General features: G+C 39.2%; 1 protein-coding gene across 1 annotated transcript in view; it reads left to right on the top strand.

Moving 5' to 3' along the window:
- Positions 1–15,568, top strand: part of LOC133611034 (uncharacterized) — a 37,860-nt gene that overhangs the window by 1,510 nt on the left and 20,782 nt on the right.

The raw sequence follows: 15,568 nt of genomic DNA on the forward strand, positions 1-15,568 counted from the left end.
ATATATACAGTATATATATATTTATATATATAAATAAAAGAAATACTTGAATTTCAGTGCTCATTTATTTACACATATACACACACATAACACTCATCTACTCATTGTTGAGTTAAGGGTTGAATTGTCCATCCTTGTTCTATTCTCTGTCACTATTTTTCTAACCATGCTGAACACCCTCTCTGATGATGCATTGCTGTGTGGCACGCACAAAAGTGCTTTCATCAAATGCACTAGAGTCTGGAATCTTCCATCTCTCCCTAGCATGGCCCAAAACCAGTCAATCCTTGCTTTCTGAGGAAGATCTTCACTGCCAAGCACTTGGTAGTCCACTACTTCTTCCCGGAGGCTATCCAGGTCCAATCGCAGCTGCGGCTTGGATCTTACAAGCGTATTTTTTCATCTTACTCGTCGTCGGCGTCGCCATGGCTGTATCTTCCTCGTTCTTCTGCTTCGTCTCCTTGTTGTGTGCACAGTTGTGCACTGCACTCTCTATCAATCAATCAATCAATGTTTATTTATATAGCCCTAAATCACAAGTGTCTCAAAGGGCTGCACAAGCCACAACGACATCCTCGGTACAGAGCCCACATAAAGGCAAGGAAAAACTCACCCCAGTGGGACGTTGATGTGAATGACTATGAGAAACCTTGGAGATAACCGCATATGTGGGTAACCCCCCCCTCTAGGGGAGACCGAATGCAATGGATGTCGAGTGGGTCTAACATAATATTGTGAGAGTACAGTCCATAGTGGATCCAACATAACAGTAAGAGTCCAGTCCACAGTGGGGTCAGCAGGAAACCATCCCGAGCGGAGACGGGTCAGCAGCGCAGAGATGTTCCCAACCGATACACAGGCGAGCGGTCCACCCCGGGTCCCTGGCCACCGGACCTGTGGGTCTCCCCCTCCACAAGGGATAGGGGGGAGCAGAGGAGAAAAGAAAAGAAACGGCCGATCAACTGATCTAAAAAAGGGGGGCTATTTAAAGGCTAGAGTATACAAATGAGTTTTAAGATGGGACTTAAATGCTTCTACTGAGGTAGCATCTCTAACTGTTAACGGGAGGGCATTCCATAGTACTGGAGCCCGAATAGAAAACGCTCTATAGCTCTATAGCCATAGATGTTGTTGTCACATATACATGTACAGTAGATGGCAGTATTGTCCTGTTTAAGAGTGTCACAACATTGCTGTTTACGGCAGACGAACTGCTTTACGGTAGACGAAAACGTGACTGCTGTTGTTGTGTGTTGTTGCCGCGCTGGGAGGACGTTAATGAAATTGCCTAACAATAAACCTGGAGGGGGCGTGGCCTCCAGCTCCGCCTGAATTTCGGGAGATTTCCGGGAGAAAATTTGTCCCGGGAGGTTTACGGGAGAGGCACTGAATTTTGGGAGTCTCTCGGAAAATCCGGGAGGGTTGGCAAGTATGAAAATGATTAGTGTGAAAAAGTATTGTGCATGTAATGAATTCCATGACCTGTTGACTTATGCGGAAGTGTGGTTGAACAGAATGTACAAAACTGCCTTTAAGTCAAGTGAGTGACATTCTGATCTGTTCAACAAGAACATAACAAGGCGTAAGGGGAATGTGCATAGGGCCAATACCTCATAGCAAAGGGACTGTTTCCCCTAAATCTTGTTTCACACCTTGCAACCATAAGAACTGTAACGTTTATATAAGGCAGACCAAAATGAGAAACCAAGTGAAGGGTACATGCACACCCCTTTATGTAACTTCCCCTCTTTTTAGCATAGAAAGCTATTGATTTTGACTGAAGTCACGCTGGCCTCTACGTGATCCAACAAGTGAGGTGACGTGTCCTGAGATCTCTGGAAGTATTTTCTGTTGATAGATATAAATGTAACTGATTGAACAGTGAAATAAGTGTCTGACAAGCTTTATTCTCCCTCTGATTCAAAACGAACACGTGGCGAGGTGGGATGGAGTCGAGGTCTGTGGGAGTCCCTCGCCGAACACGCTCCATAAAAAGGTAGTAAGGTAGTGAAAAGGTCAAACATATGGTGAGGAGGAGGGGGAGAAAGCAAGTCCCTAACTAAACTCCTGATTCGATAACCGATAATGATTCGATACGCATCTAGATACATGGGTTACGATGCGATTCAAAAAGGATATATTTTAAAAACAGAACGATTTGATAAGATTTGATACAGTGTATGAACGATTCGATGAGATTCAATAAGGTGTGTGAACAAATTGAATATATGGCTAACATTTGTCAATGGACACATCTTGAGCTGAAATGATTACTGGAGTAACTCGAGTAATTCGATTACAAAAATATATTCGAGGAATTTCTGCTGCCTCGAGGCGTCGTTAAGTTTTTTTTTTACGGCATTTTGCCTCGTTAAGGCCATGTCCACACGAACACAGATACTTAATAAAGGCATACGTATCTCTGCGTTTAGACCAGTGGTTCTTAACCTTGTTGGAGGTACCGAACCCCACCAGTTTCATATGCGCATTCACCGAACCCTTCTTCGGTAAAAAATATATATCTTTTTTTTTTTCAAATTCAAGACAAAGTTGTATATGTTTATTTTACCGGTGCACAAAATGAACCATGCATGAACATCACCTTGTTCAAAGAACAAAACCAACACAGTGCATAAACTCACAACAATTTACACAATGAGTCAGGTGTGTCTCGACATCCGCGGTGGAGGGTCCGCCGAACCCCTGAGGCCGACTCACCGAACCCCTAGGGTTCGATCAAACCCAGGTTAAGAACCACTGGTTTAGACCTACTGTCCACACGCAGACGCATACTTTTGTCTTTAAAAACGCAGACTTTTACAAACGCTGGCCAAAGTGTAGAGTTCCAAAACTCTCCCCTTAGCATATGCGTGTACACGGCACAAACGTAGACTTGTGATGATGTCGCGGTTGTGCGCTTTCATTTCCAAGCTCAACAACACTGCCTTGCAGCCTTTAAACACATTATAAGTAGGGATGTCCGATAATGGCTTATTGCCGATATCCGATATTCCGATATTGTCCAACTCTTTAATTACAGATACCGATATCAACTGATGTATACAGTCGTGGAATTAACACATTATTATGCCTAATTTGGACAACCAGGTGTGGTGAAGATAAGGCACTTTTAAAAAAGATTAATAAAATAAAATAAGATAAATAAATTAAAAACATTTTCTTGAATAAAAAATAAAGTAAAACAATATAAAAACAGTTACATTGAAACTACCGTATTTTTATGACTATAAGTCGCAGTTTTTTTCATAGTTTGGCCGGGCTCCAGTGCGACTTATACATGTTTTTTTCCTTCTTTATTATGCATTTTCGGCAGGTGCGACTTATACTCCGGTACGACTTATACTCCGAAAAATACGGTAGTAATTAATGAAAATTAGTCAAATTAACTGTTAAAGGTTAGTACTATTAGTGGACCAGCAGCACGCACAATCATGTGTGCTTACGGACTGTATCCCTTGCAGACTGTATTGATATATATTGATATATAATGTAGGAACCAGAATATTAATAACAGAAAGAAACAATCCTTTTGTGTGAATGAGTGTGAATGAGTGTGAATGAGTGTGAATGAGTGTAAATGGGGGAGGAAGGTTTTTCAGGTTGGTGCATTAATTGTAAGTGTATCTTGTGTTTTTTATGTTGATTTAATAAAAAAATAAATAAAAAAAAAACGATACCGATAATTTAAAAAATGAATTTATCGGTCAGACATCTCTAATTATAAGAGTACTTAATGTATGTTTGAACGTAAACATGCAACTATTTTCACTCAACATTACAAAAAAAACACATCAAAATGGGCTTTGGTTTAAATGTAACTTAGTTATTGGGTTTCACTATGTAAAGCCCTTTGAGTCACTAGAGAAAAAGCGCTATATAAATAGAATTCACTTCACGCTTCACTTTGTGGCACTCTCGCCGGCGCAAATGACAGTCAGCTAGTTTGGATTTGATGGCTGTGGAACCTCCACTTGATGGGCCAACTTTGACAAGCAATACTTTTTGCTCTGTGTCATAAGAAAGGTGCAACACTAGCTTATGTTTTTAGTCTTTGTTTAACGACAAATCATGAAGTTAACTTACGTGTCTTGCTTCCAATTTTGTAGATGGAGCCGGGCAGGAACATGCTAAATAGCGTCCTCATGTAGTGTGTACTGATGTTAAAGACAATATACACTTCATTACACATACCGTAATTTTCGGAGTATATGTCGCACCGGAGTATAAGTCGCACCTGCCGAAAATGCATAATAAAAAAGGAAAAAAACATATATACCGGTTTTTTTGGAGTATAAGTCGCACCTGCTGGAAAATGCATAATAAAGAAGGAATAAAACATTTTTGGGGAAATGTATTTGCTAAAACCCAACACCAAGAATAGACACTTGAAAGGCAATTTAAAATAAATAAAGAATAGTGAACAACAGGCTGAATAAGTGTACGTTATATGAGGCATAAATAACCAACTGGTATGTTAACGTAACATATTATGGTAAGAGTCATTCAAATAACTATAACATATAGAACATGCTATACGTTTACCAAACAATCTGTCAATCCTAATCACTAAATCCCATGAAATCTTATACGTCTAGTCTCTTACGTGAATGAGCTAAATAATATTATTTGATATTTTACAGTAATGTGTTAATAATTTCACACATAAGTCGCTCCTGAGTATAAGTCGCACCCCCGGCCAAACTATGAAAAAAACTGCGACTTATAGTCCGAAAAATACGGTAAGTCGCACTGGAGCCCGGCCAAACTATGAAAAAAACTGCAACTTATAGTCCGCAAAATACGGTATATGAATGATTAAATGCTTTATAATTCCACGAGAGTTTTGCCGCGGTACACCTACGTCCGTGCACTTTATATTCTCCTCTCCTTCGTGGAGAGGGGGGGACACAGATTCGTCCCCTTGGGTCCCCTCCAAGGTTTCTCATTGTCATCCCATTGGGTTGAGTTTTTTCTTGCCCTGATGTGGGATCTGAGCCGAGGATGTCGTTGTGGCTTGTGCAGCCCTTTGAGACACTCGTGATTTAGGGCTATATAAGTAAGCATTGATTGATTGATAGGGACTTAAACCTGCAAAAGGGTTTCGTTAGTGCGCGCTGATTTTAGAAATAAGGTACACTTCACTGCACATGTAATGCATCATAATGTACACTTCCCTGTACATGTAATACATCGCCATGTTGCTGAACAGGTTATAATCCTATGGGTGTTGGGTTTCAGCAGCACAGGCATGAATTCGCTCTTAAAAATGTTTCCAGGATTTTGTGTGTACGTGCAGTCAGGTTTTAAAGATAATGTACATGTCATTGTCAGGGGCGCCGAAAAGGGAGGGTAAAGGAGACGGATTCTAGGGGCCCATGATGGAGGGGGGCCCAGAGAGGCCCCTAATGATGATGAAATTATAATACAGAAAAAATAATGACACTGTGTTGGGGACCCTGTAAAGATTCTTTTCATGGGGCCCAAAATCCCTAGCGGCGCCCCTGGTCATTGTACATCTAAAGTCGATCAAAATAAACATAATAGGAAGTGTCATGCCACCAAGTCAGATATTGCTGCTTTTTTCAGGCTTCTGATTGGACAAAATGTGCATGGCAGCAGGAGTATGCGTTTGTGTTTAGACATAGACAGTTTTGAAACTACGCTTGTGTGGATGGAGATTGTTTTAACCCCAAGTATGTGTTTTTGAAACTCTCCGTATTCGTGTGGACATGGCTTAAAGCTGACGTTTCGCACTGACTGTTTAGGTCAGAGGTAGGGAACCTATGGCTCTAGAGCCAGATGTGGCTCTTTTAATGACTGCATCTAGCTCTCAGATAAATCTTAGCTGAAATTTGCTTAACATGATAAGTAATGAATAATTACTCTGGTAATCACAGTGTTAGAAATAACCACGTATCAACCAGACTACAAAGCCATCAGCAAATCAAATCAAATCAAATCAACTTTATTTATAGAGCACATTTAAAATTTACCACAGGCGTAGCCAAAGTGCTGTACAATGAGCAGGTTAAAAGATAAAACGAGTACCGAGCAAACACAACACAACACAAACAGAACACGATAAAAAATAAATAATTAAAATAGAATTAATAAAAACATAAAAACATAAAAACAGGATCACAGCATGTGTATTATGGGGCGCCATTGCAGGATGGATATCACTCAGTGTTAAAAGCCATGGAATAAAAGTATGTTTTTAAGAGAGATTTAAAAACAGGAAGAGAGGAGGCTTGTCTAACACTCAGGGGTAGGTCGTTCCAGAGCTTGGGAGCAGCAACGGCGAAAGCTCTGTCACCTCTAAGCTTCAGCCTTGTGTCAGGGACCGTCAACAGCAGCTGATCGGCTGATCTTAAGGATCGGGTGGGGCAGTAAGGCTGAAGGAGGTCGGAGAGATAGGTTGGCGCGAGGTTGTTTAGACATTTAAAAACAAATAAAAGGAGTTTAAAATGTATTAGGTAACGCACAGGGAGCCAGTGAAGGGACGCTAAAATAGGGGTGATGTGCTCACGTCTGCGGGTCTGTGTTAGCAGACGAGCAGCAGAGTTCTGCACGAGCTGCAGGCGGGCGAGGGAGGCCTGGCTAATGCCAACATACAGGGCATTACAATAATCAAGACGAGTCGAGATAAAAGCGTGGATTAATTTCTCAAGATCATGTCTTGATAGAAGCGGTTTCACTTTCGCTATTTGGCGTAATTGATAAAAGCTTTTTTGAACGACGCTGCTGATTTGTTTTTCGAATTTAAAATCTGAGTCAAACTTTACCCCCAGGTTTGTGACACAGTCGCTGAGATACGGGGTCAGAGTGCCGAGGTCAACGTTGGGGGAGGGAGAGCGACTTGGACCGAACAACATAACTTCTGTTTTATCTTCATTTAGGCTCAGGAAGTTAGCTGAAAGCCAGACTTTGATGTCGTGCAGGCAGTCAATAAGATGTTGAACCGTGTTATTTTGTGCCATGGGAAAATAAATCTGGCAATCATCGGCATAAAAATTAAATGCAATACTGTACTTCCTAAAAATAGAACCAAGGGGGAGAAGGTAAAGCGCAAATAAAATTGGGGCAAGGATTGAGCCCTGGGGGACCCCATGTGGTAAAGGAGCTGTGGACGACATAAAACTGTCTACTTTTACACAAAAACTCCTGTCGGTTAGGTACGACCGGAACCAGTTGAGGGCGGCGCCCTTAATGCCCACACAGTTCTCAAGACGAGTGATTAAGGTGGCGTGGTCGACGGTGTCGAACGCAGCAGACAGATCTAAAAGCACCAGGACAACATATTTACCAGAATCAGTTGACAGGAGGATATCGTTAAAAACTTTTAGAAGCGCTGACTCTGTGCTGTGGAGGGCTTTAAAACCATGCAGCACCAGAAGTCGCATTAATGGTAAGAAGTATTTTATTTATTATTGGTTATCTTCAGAATAACAATGTTATTAAAAAGAATAAGAGACTTATCATACTCTAAACATGTTGATCTTTCATAAAAATGCACGCATTTAGTTGTATTCAGTGTTAAAAAATATAATATGGCTCTCACGGAAAAACATTTTAAAATATTTGGCTTTCATGGCTCTCTCAGCCAAAAAGGTTCCCGACCCCTGGTTTAGGTGTTGCACAGCGTGTTTACATTACAGATCATACGCCCCCTGCACTGCAGAACACCGCTGTTTTAAATACGCTTGAGTTTAGAAAACTTTTTCGCCGACAAAACACGCAATGGCAGACGCCGCAGAAAGCAGTGGACAAGAGCCATAGCAAAACGAGGGCATTACGAAGCAGCAAACATTGTCTAAGATGTGGGAACACTTCACACTAAAATCGAAGGAAAACGCAATTGTATACAAACATTGCAAGGTGGAGCTCGCATACCACAATAGCACAAGTTCGATGCTGCAGCACCTGTCGAGAAAGCATCCGATTGAGGGACGTCCTGAGGCGAGGTAAGTCATCCACGGGACGGCGTGGCGCAGTGGAAGAATGGCCGTGCGCGACCCGAGGGTCCCTGGTTCAATCCCCACCTAGTACCAACCTCGTCATGTCCGTTGTGTCCTGAGCAAGACACTTCACCCTTGCTCCTGATGGGTGCTGGTTAGCGCCTTGCATGGCAGCTCCCTCCATCAGTGTGTGAATGTGTGTGTGAATGGGTAAATGTGGAAGTAGTGTCAAAGCGCTTTGAGTACCTTGAAGGTAGAAAAGCGCTATACAAGTACAACCCATTTATTATCATTTATTTATCTATTATCAAATGTAAACGCAAAAGTTGTGTGAGTAAAATAAATGTTATTCATTATGACAACCAGGATGTGCTCTCTCACTCCCGCGAAGTCATCAAATGCCGCCAAAAGGTGTTGAAAACTAACAACGCTTTTCGAGCTGTCGTGGTCAATTAGTCTTTTTCTTAGGAACCACGCGTAAGTAGTCGTGCAAAGTTATTCGGGTTGTTCAAGTCATGCAACCACATGCTACTTGGATAGCTTGCACTTGCACCCACTATGGTCTCTATAGCAGTGGTCCCCAACCGATTGGTACCGGGTCGCACAAGAAATAAATAAAAAAATAAATAAAAATAAAAAAAATATATATATATATATATATATAAATATATATATATATATATATATATATATATGTATATATATATATATATATATATATATATATATATATATATATATATATATATATTTTTTTTTTTTTTTTTTTTTTTTTTTTTAATTAAATCAACATAAAAAACACAATATATACATTATATATCAATATAGATCTATACAGTATGCAGGGATACAGTCCGTAAGCACACATGATTGCATTTCTTTACGACAAAAAAATAAAAATAAAATAAAAAATACCATAAACCCCCCCCCCCACCCCCGCCACCCCCGGTCTGTGGGACAAATTTTCAAGCGTTGACCGGTCCGCAACTACAAAAAGGTTGGGGACCACTACTCTATAGTATAGGCGCTAGAGATGCGCGGTTTGCGGACACAACCGCGGAGTCCGCGGATTATCCGCGGATTATCCGCGGATTATCCGCGGATTATCCGCGGGTCGGGCGGTTGAAATGAAAAAAAAAAAGATTTTATCCGCGGGTCGGGTCGGGCGGTTGAAATAAAAAAAAATTAGATTTTAAACAGATTCAGGCGGGTGGCAGTTAAACCAATTCGGAAATATATATACATAGTTAAATGTTGTTACCCACATACAAAAAACGAGCAGGCACCTGCAGCATATGCCACAACAGAAGAAGAAGAAAAAAAGAGATGGCAACGCCGGCAGCAAACGTGGTACGCGACAAACTAAAAAAGGGAATACTAAAGACCAGGGGAAAAAAAGGCCAGAAAAGTTCAGCGTGGACTCGTTTTTATGAGGTTGTAAATCAGGATGATAGTAATGCTGGCTACGTGATTTGCAAGAGCTGCGACGCTGTTTATGTCTACGACAGTCACAAAACCGGGACATCTAACATGGTGCATCACATTTGTGCAAAACCCCGAATCTCCACAAACACCCTGAGCATGAGCAGTTTCGTCCGCCGTGATCCCAGAAGAGTGCCACAGGATGTTAAAACAAGATAGAACGCAGCTGCCTGCAGCAGTTTGAGTGGCGCGAGCGCGCTTGGAGGTGCGCTCAGCGCGGCTCCCAGATGATTGCGCATTGGTGTGCGTCTGGGCCGTGACAGCGTGGCACGCATTGAATGTCTCTGCTGCATTGGATCAGTCTCCTTTCTTTAACAGGCAAAAGCTTTATAACCTCACTAATTCCTTGCATCGTTTATATTAGATATATAACAACGGGCGGGTGGCGGATGGCGGGCGGGTGCGGTTTTGATTAAATGTTAGTTCGGGTGGATGGCGGATGGTTGACGACTTTTGTGATGCGGTTGCGGATGAAATAATTGCCTATCCGCGCATCTCTAATAGGCGCCGATCTACATTTCTGCCAGTGGGTGCTTGGACGGACGGTAAATCTGACGCTGCTTTTCTGAGCATGCGCAGTTTTTGATTAGTGGTGACTCACCACTGGTTGAAATGCCGTATTAAAGGCACAACCTAATCCACTTTTTGTGTTTGATATAATGAAAACTGTTCTTATTGTTTTATTTTTGATACTAAGAATATCGTTTTTTTTACTTTCTCAGAGAATATTAATTAATTTTGAATTAATTTTATATATATATATGTGTTTTCATCTGAAACATGTTACGATGGCAAAATGAACATTGATTACTATTTTGCATGCAAAGAATGCAATGAACTATATTGCATTCTTCAAATGTAAAACTGTTGTCGTCATTATTAAGTGGTTTGTCTTTTTATATTGTTTATGTATTGTTGGCAGGTTGAAAACAGCTCCGCGGATTTGTGTGGAGAAACCACCATTTCAACGGCACCGTATAATAATCATCAAACCGGGAATTTTGGGAAAGGTTTGCGTGTCCTGAATGGCCTAAACATTTTGAAGTTTGAATCAGATGACACATATGGAAGTTATAGGAGGACGAAACTTGCTACGGAAGAAGAAGAAATAAAATAGATTTTGGCATAGAACAATACACGTGCAGTATGCCTTGGGGAATTCACATAATTGGCTTCCAGTAATTATTTGGAAGTGTTTTTAATAACTAAAGCTTCAAGGGGGTGATTCACTTTCTGAGATGACAGGCACACACCTTAAAGCAGGTGGATTGAAGCTTAAATAGATGGACATGTCAGAGATGTGCATGCACACGATGGCTGGAAGGGAATGGCTCAACATCCTGACTCTAATGAGTCTTTTAACTGCAAGTAAGTTGAACATTTAAGACCTGTTTATACTGCATTATATTTCAGCCCAAACACATGTTTATGTTATGGCTATGGATGGGAAAATTGAGATGTTTATTGTTCGTTTTCTTTAACTTGACTTTTTTTTTTTTTTTCTTTCAAAAAAAGTATATAGAAAAAAAATAAGGCCCTTTAAAGGGCTTAAATATCCATGTTTGTGTGGATATAGCCATGATATCTGGTGTAAGGCCTTATGGAAACAGACTTTATGTTGCGCTGCCATTTCCTTATAAAGAGATAAAAATAAATGGATTTTTAGCAGCCCAGTTCAGTGTTTATGTTTCCTTTTTCAGATATGATTTGACTTTGTCACTGCTACCTTAGTGATTCTGAATCCAATAAAGATATCGCGTGACTAACAAGGCCCTGAGCTACCTGCTGCCATCGACAAGAAGATTATTTCAGTTCAGTTTCAGTTTATTTCGAACATGCATACGATACAATGTAATGCGTCACACATTTCCAGTTGTTTTATTACAGCACGTCCGAAAAGGAGTGGGAAGAAGCAGAGCTTATTTAATCCTAACCCTTTTCACATCATAGCAATTGTATCCCATTTCCTTGTCCTCTGTTTGTAAGAGAACCGTGAATAAATACTATAACAAGTAAGTAAACAAATATTAAATACATAAACAATGATTGTCTCAAAAAAAAAAGTTCAAGATGTTCATCATAATTTTCTTCTTTGTACTTTGTGAACACTTGTAGTTTGAACAGTCTCTTAAAGTGAATCATATTGGTGCTTTGTTTGATTTCTTTGGTTAATCCAGCGTTTCTCAAAGTGTGGGGCGCGCCCCACTGGTGGGGAATAGAAACATGACAGGTGGGGCGCGAGGAACGGGAGGAAATTTCACTTTACTTTTTTTTTTTTAATTATTATATTCTTAGATTTTTTTTTTTACTATGCTTTCATTTTCTATACACACTGTAAATCACTTTGTGATTCTGTCTGTGAAATCCGCTATATAAATAAATGGAAATTACCGGTACTTATTTTTACTGTAGGCTTTATATTTCTCGGTAGGAGCGAAAGTTTGACAGACATAGCAACAGTAACTAATGGGGGCGGGGCTAAGCGGAACAAACTTTCGCGCGGATGGGTAGCAGGCTAATGTGTGGACCACAATTACACAAATATATACATTTGTGACTCGCACCTCATAGGTCGTCGAGCCAGAGCCTGCAGAGAAACAAAAATGTGACGGGCACACACTGTGTCATTCACCGGGAAGCACTCGCGTCAAGGCAGCTCAGCCCCGATCTCAATGAGGTTTTAACATGTTGTGAGCGCGGTAAATTTGATCAAAACACGACCACTGAAAGTGCGACTGTTCTCTGCACTGTGTGAGGAAATGGGAGCTGATCATACAGCCGTGCTGTTTCACAGTGAAGCAAGGTGGCTCTCCCGGGGAAAAGTGCTGTCACTTGCCCTGTCTTGCCAAATGCATAGCTCCTCCTTTTTTTTTGCAAAGATTGCAAAGTGGCACTTTTATTGTATTTATTATTGAACTTGATGCAAGCTATTTGATTTATTATTGAACTTGATGCAAGTTATAACACTTTTTTTGATTTATTATTGAACTTGATGCATGTTATAACACTTTTGTTTTATTTATTATTGAACTTGATGCAAGTTATAACACTTGTTTTTATTTATTATTGAACTTGATGCAAGTTATAACACTTTTTTTGATTTATTATTGAACTTGATCCAAGTTATAACACTTTTGTTTTATTTATTATTGAACTTGATGCAAGTTATAACACTTTTTTTGATTTATTATTGAACTTGATGCAAGTTATTTGATTTATTATTGAACTTGATGCAAGTTATAACACTTTTATTTGATTTATTATTGAACTTGATGCAAGTTATAACACTTTTTTTTATTGAACTTGATGCAAGTTATAACACTTGTTTTATTTATTATTGAACTTGATGCAAGTTATAACACTTTTTTGATTTATTATTGAACTTGATGCAAGTTATTTGATTTATTATTGAACTTGATGCAAGTTATAACACTTTTTTTGATTTATTATTGAACGTGATGCAAGTTATAACACTTTTTGATTTATTATTGAACTTGATGCAAGTTATAACACTTTTTTGATTTATTACTGAACTTGATGCAAGTTATAACACTTTTTTGATTTATTATTGAACTTGATTTAAGTTATAACACTTTTATTTGATTTATTATTGAACTTGATGCAAGTTATAACACTTTTTTTGATTTATTATTGAACGTGATGCAAGTTATAACACTTTTTTTGATTTATTATTGAACTTGATGCAAGTTATAACAGTTTTTTTGATGTATTATTGAACGTGATGCAAGTTATAACACTTTTTTTGATTTATTATTGAACTTGATGCAAGTTATAACACTTTTGTTTTATTTATTATTGAACTTGATGGAAGTTATTTTATTTATTATTGAACTTGATGCAAGTTATACCACAGCTGCACAGTTATTTTATTTATTATTGAACTTAATGTTATTTTGTGTTATTGAGTTCGAATGTATACAACTTGATGTTCAATAAATTTGAAAATGTTAAAACTTGGCATTAGCGCTCTGTTGGGGCGATGGGGGCAGGTGGGGCTTGAAAACTCCCCCTTGTCCAAAGTGGGGGATGACAAAAAAAGTTTGAGAACCACTGGGTTAATCCATTCCATTATTTAATTCCACATACTGGTATGCTAAAGGTTTTACGTGTTGTACGCGCATACAAATGTTTGAAATGTGCTTTTCCTCTACTGGTTTGTTCCTATTGAACAGTTTATTTAACAAAAATAATTGCTACTACAAAATATACAGTCATCAATACAGCTAAAACTGCCAAAAGTTAATCAATAGTCAATATAGCAGTGTGCAGCTTTTTAAACTTCACAAAATGCTTTATGCATTTTTGAGGAAGTTAGCTTTTGTGTTTTGTTGTTGGTTTTCGTTGCTGCTATTTTAACTGTTTTTTTAGTACATACACAAGGTTTATTGTTTTTTTTTAGCACTTTGCCGTTCCTTTCTTTTAAATGGACAGTTTAAATGGATTAGTCATTTTAATTTTTGTAACAGCTGAATGAGCAGCATAGTTACAGTAAAAATACATATTTGTGAATGAATTAATCAACTTTGTTGTTAGTAAGCACATGCCTAATATAACTTAAGCTGCATTCAGAAGTCGATGGAAAAATTAGAGCCGTTAAATATGTGCACACTCTATTATCTGATAAGTGGACAAATCGTTAAGATAATCATTGACTAATTGACTATCAAAATAATTGTTAGTTGCAGCTCAAGTTCACAGTCCTTTCTGCCTATCTTCAAAAAACTGACATGTTGTGTTTGATGCAAGAGTCTTCCTCTGTGCTCTGTGTCCCACATGTTTTGCCAAGTATGAATACTTTTCCCCTTAATTACACTTTTCAGTTCTGTTTTGCTGATGTTTACTTGCATTTCCACCCTGTCTGCCCTCAGTCCTATCTTTGCCAACGTGTCAGCCTTCTCATTCCCTACCACCCCCACATGTGCTGGCACCCAAAGGAATGTGACCATTGTTATTTATTTTTGTGACCGTGTGCAAGATCTGATGTGTAAACCCCAAAACCAGTGAAGTTGGCACATTGTGTAAATCTTAAATAAAAACAGAATACAATGATTTGCAAATCCTTGTCAACCTATATTCAATTGGATAGACTGCAAAGACAAGATACTTAATGTTCGAACTGGTAAACGTTGCTATTTTTTGCAAATATTAGCTCATTTGGAATTTGATGGCTGCAACATGTTTCAAAAAAGGGGGTGTGTATGGGGGTGTATTAGTTCCCAAGGCATGGGTAACTTACACATCTGTGAAGGCACCATTAATGCTGAAAGGTACATACAGGTTTTTGAGCAACATATGTTGCCATCCAAGCAACGTTATCATGGACGCCCCTGCTTATTTCAGCAAGACAATGCCAAGCCACGTGTTACAACAGCGTGGCTTCATAGTAGAAGAGTGCGGGTACTAGACTGGCCTGCCTGTAGTCCAGACCTGTCTCCCATTGAAAATGTGTGGCTCAATATGAAGCCTAAAATACCACAATGGAGACCCCGGACTGTTGAACATCTTAAGCTGTACATCAAGCAAGAATGGGAAAATATTCCACCTGAAAAACTTAAAAAATTGGTCTCCTCAGTTTTGTTTAAAGGAAAGGCCATGTAACACAGTGGTAAAAATGCCCCTGTCCCAACTTTTTTTGCAATGTGTTGCTGCCATTAAATTCTAAGTTAATGATTATTTGCACAAAAAAAAAAAATTTCTCAGTTCAAAAACATTAAATATCTTTATATTCAATTGAATATAAGCTGAAAAGGATTTGCAAATCATTGTATTCTGTTTTTATTTACAATTTACACAACATGCCAACTTCACTGGTTTTGGGTTTTGTAAAATGTCCTGTCTACAGTCGGAGTGAAATGGTGGGATTCTCTCAAGAACTGATGCTGAGTCTGTGCATCTGATTTTGTGATGTTATTTCCACCAACACTGCCACCATCTCCACTACGTACACACCCAACCAATCCCCAGTTATTTTATGCATGCCCACACCTTTACCTGAAACTGTCACTCCAAATCATACTTGCCAACCTTCCCGGATTTTCCGGGAGACTCCCGAAATTCAGCGCCTCTCCCGAAAACCTCCCGGGACA

This window comes from Nerophis lumbriciformis, linkage group LG11, assembly GCF_033978685.3.
Source record: "Nerophis lumbriciformis linkage group LG11, RoL_Nlum_v2.1, whole genome shotgun sequence".
Lineage (NCBI taxonomy): Eukaryota > Metazoa > Chordata > Actinopteri > Syngnathiformes > Syngnathidae > Nerophis > Nerophis lumbriciformis.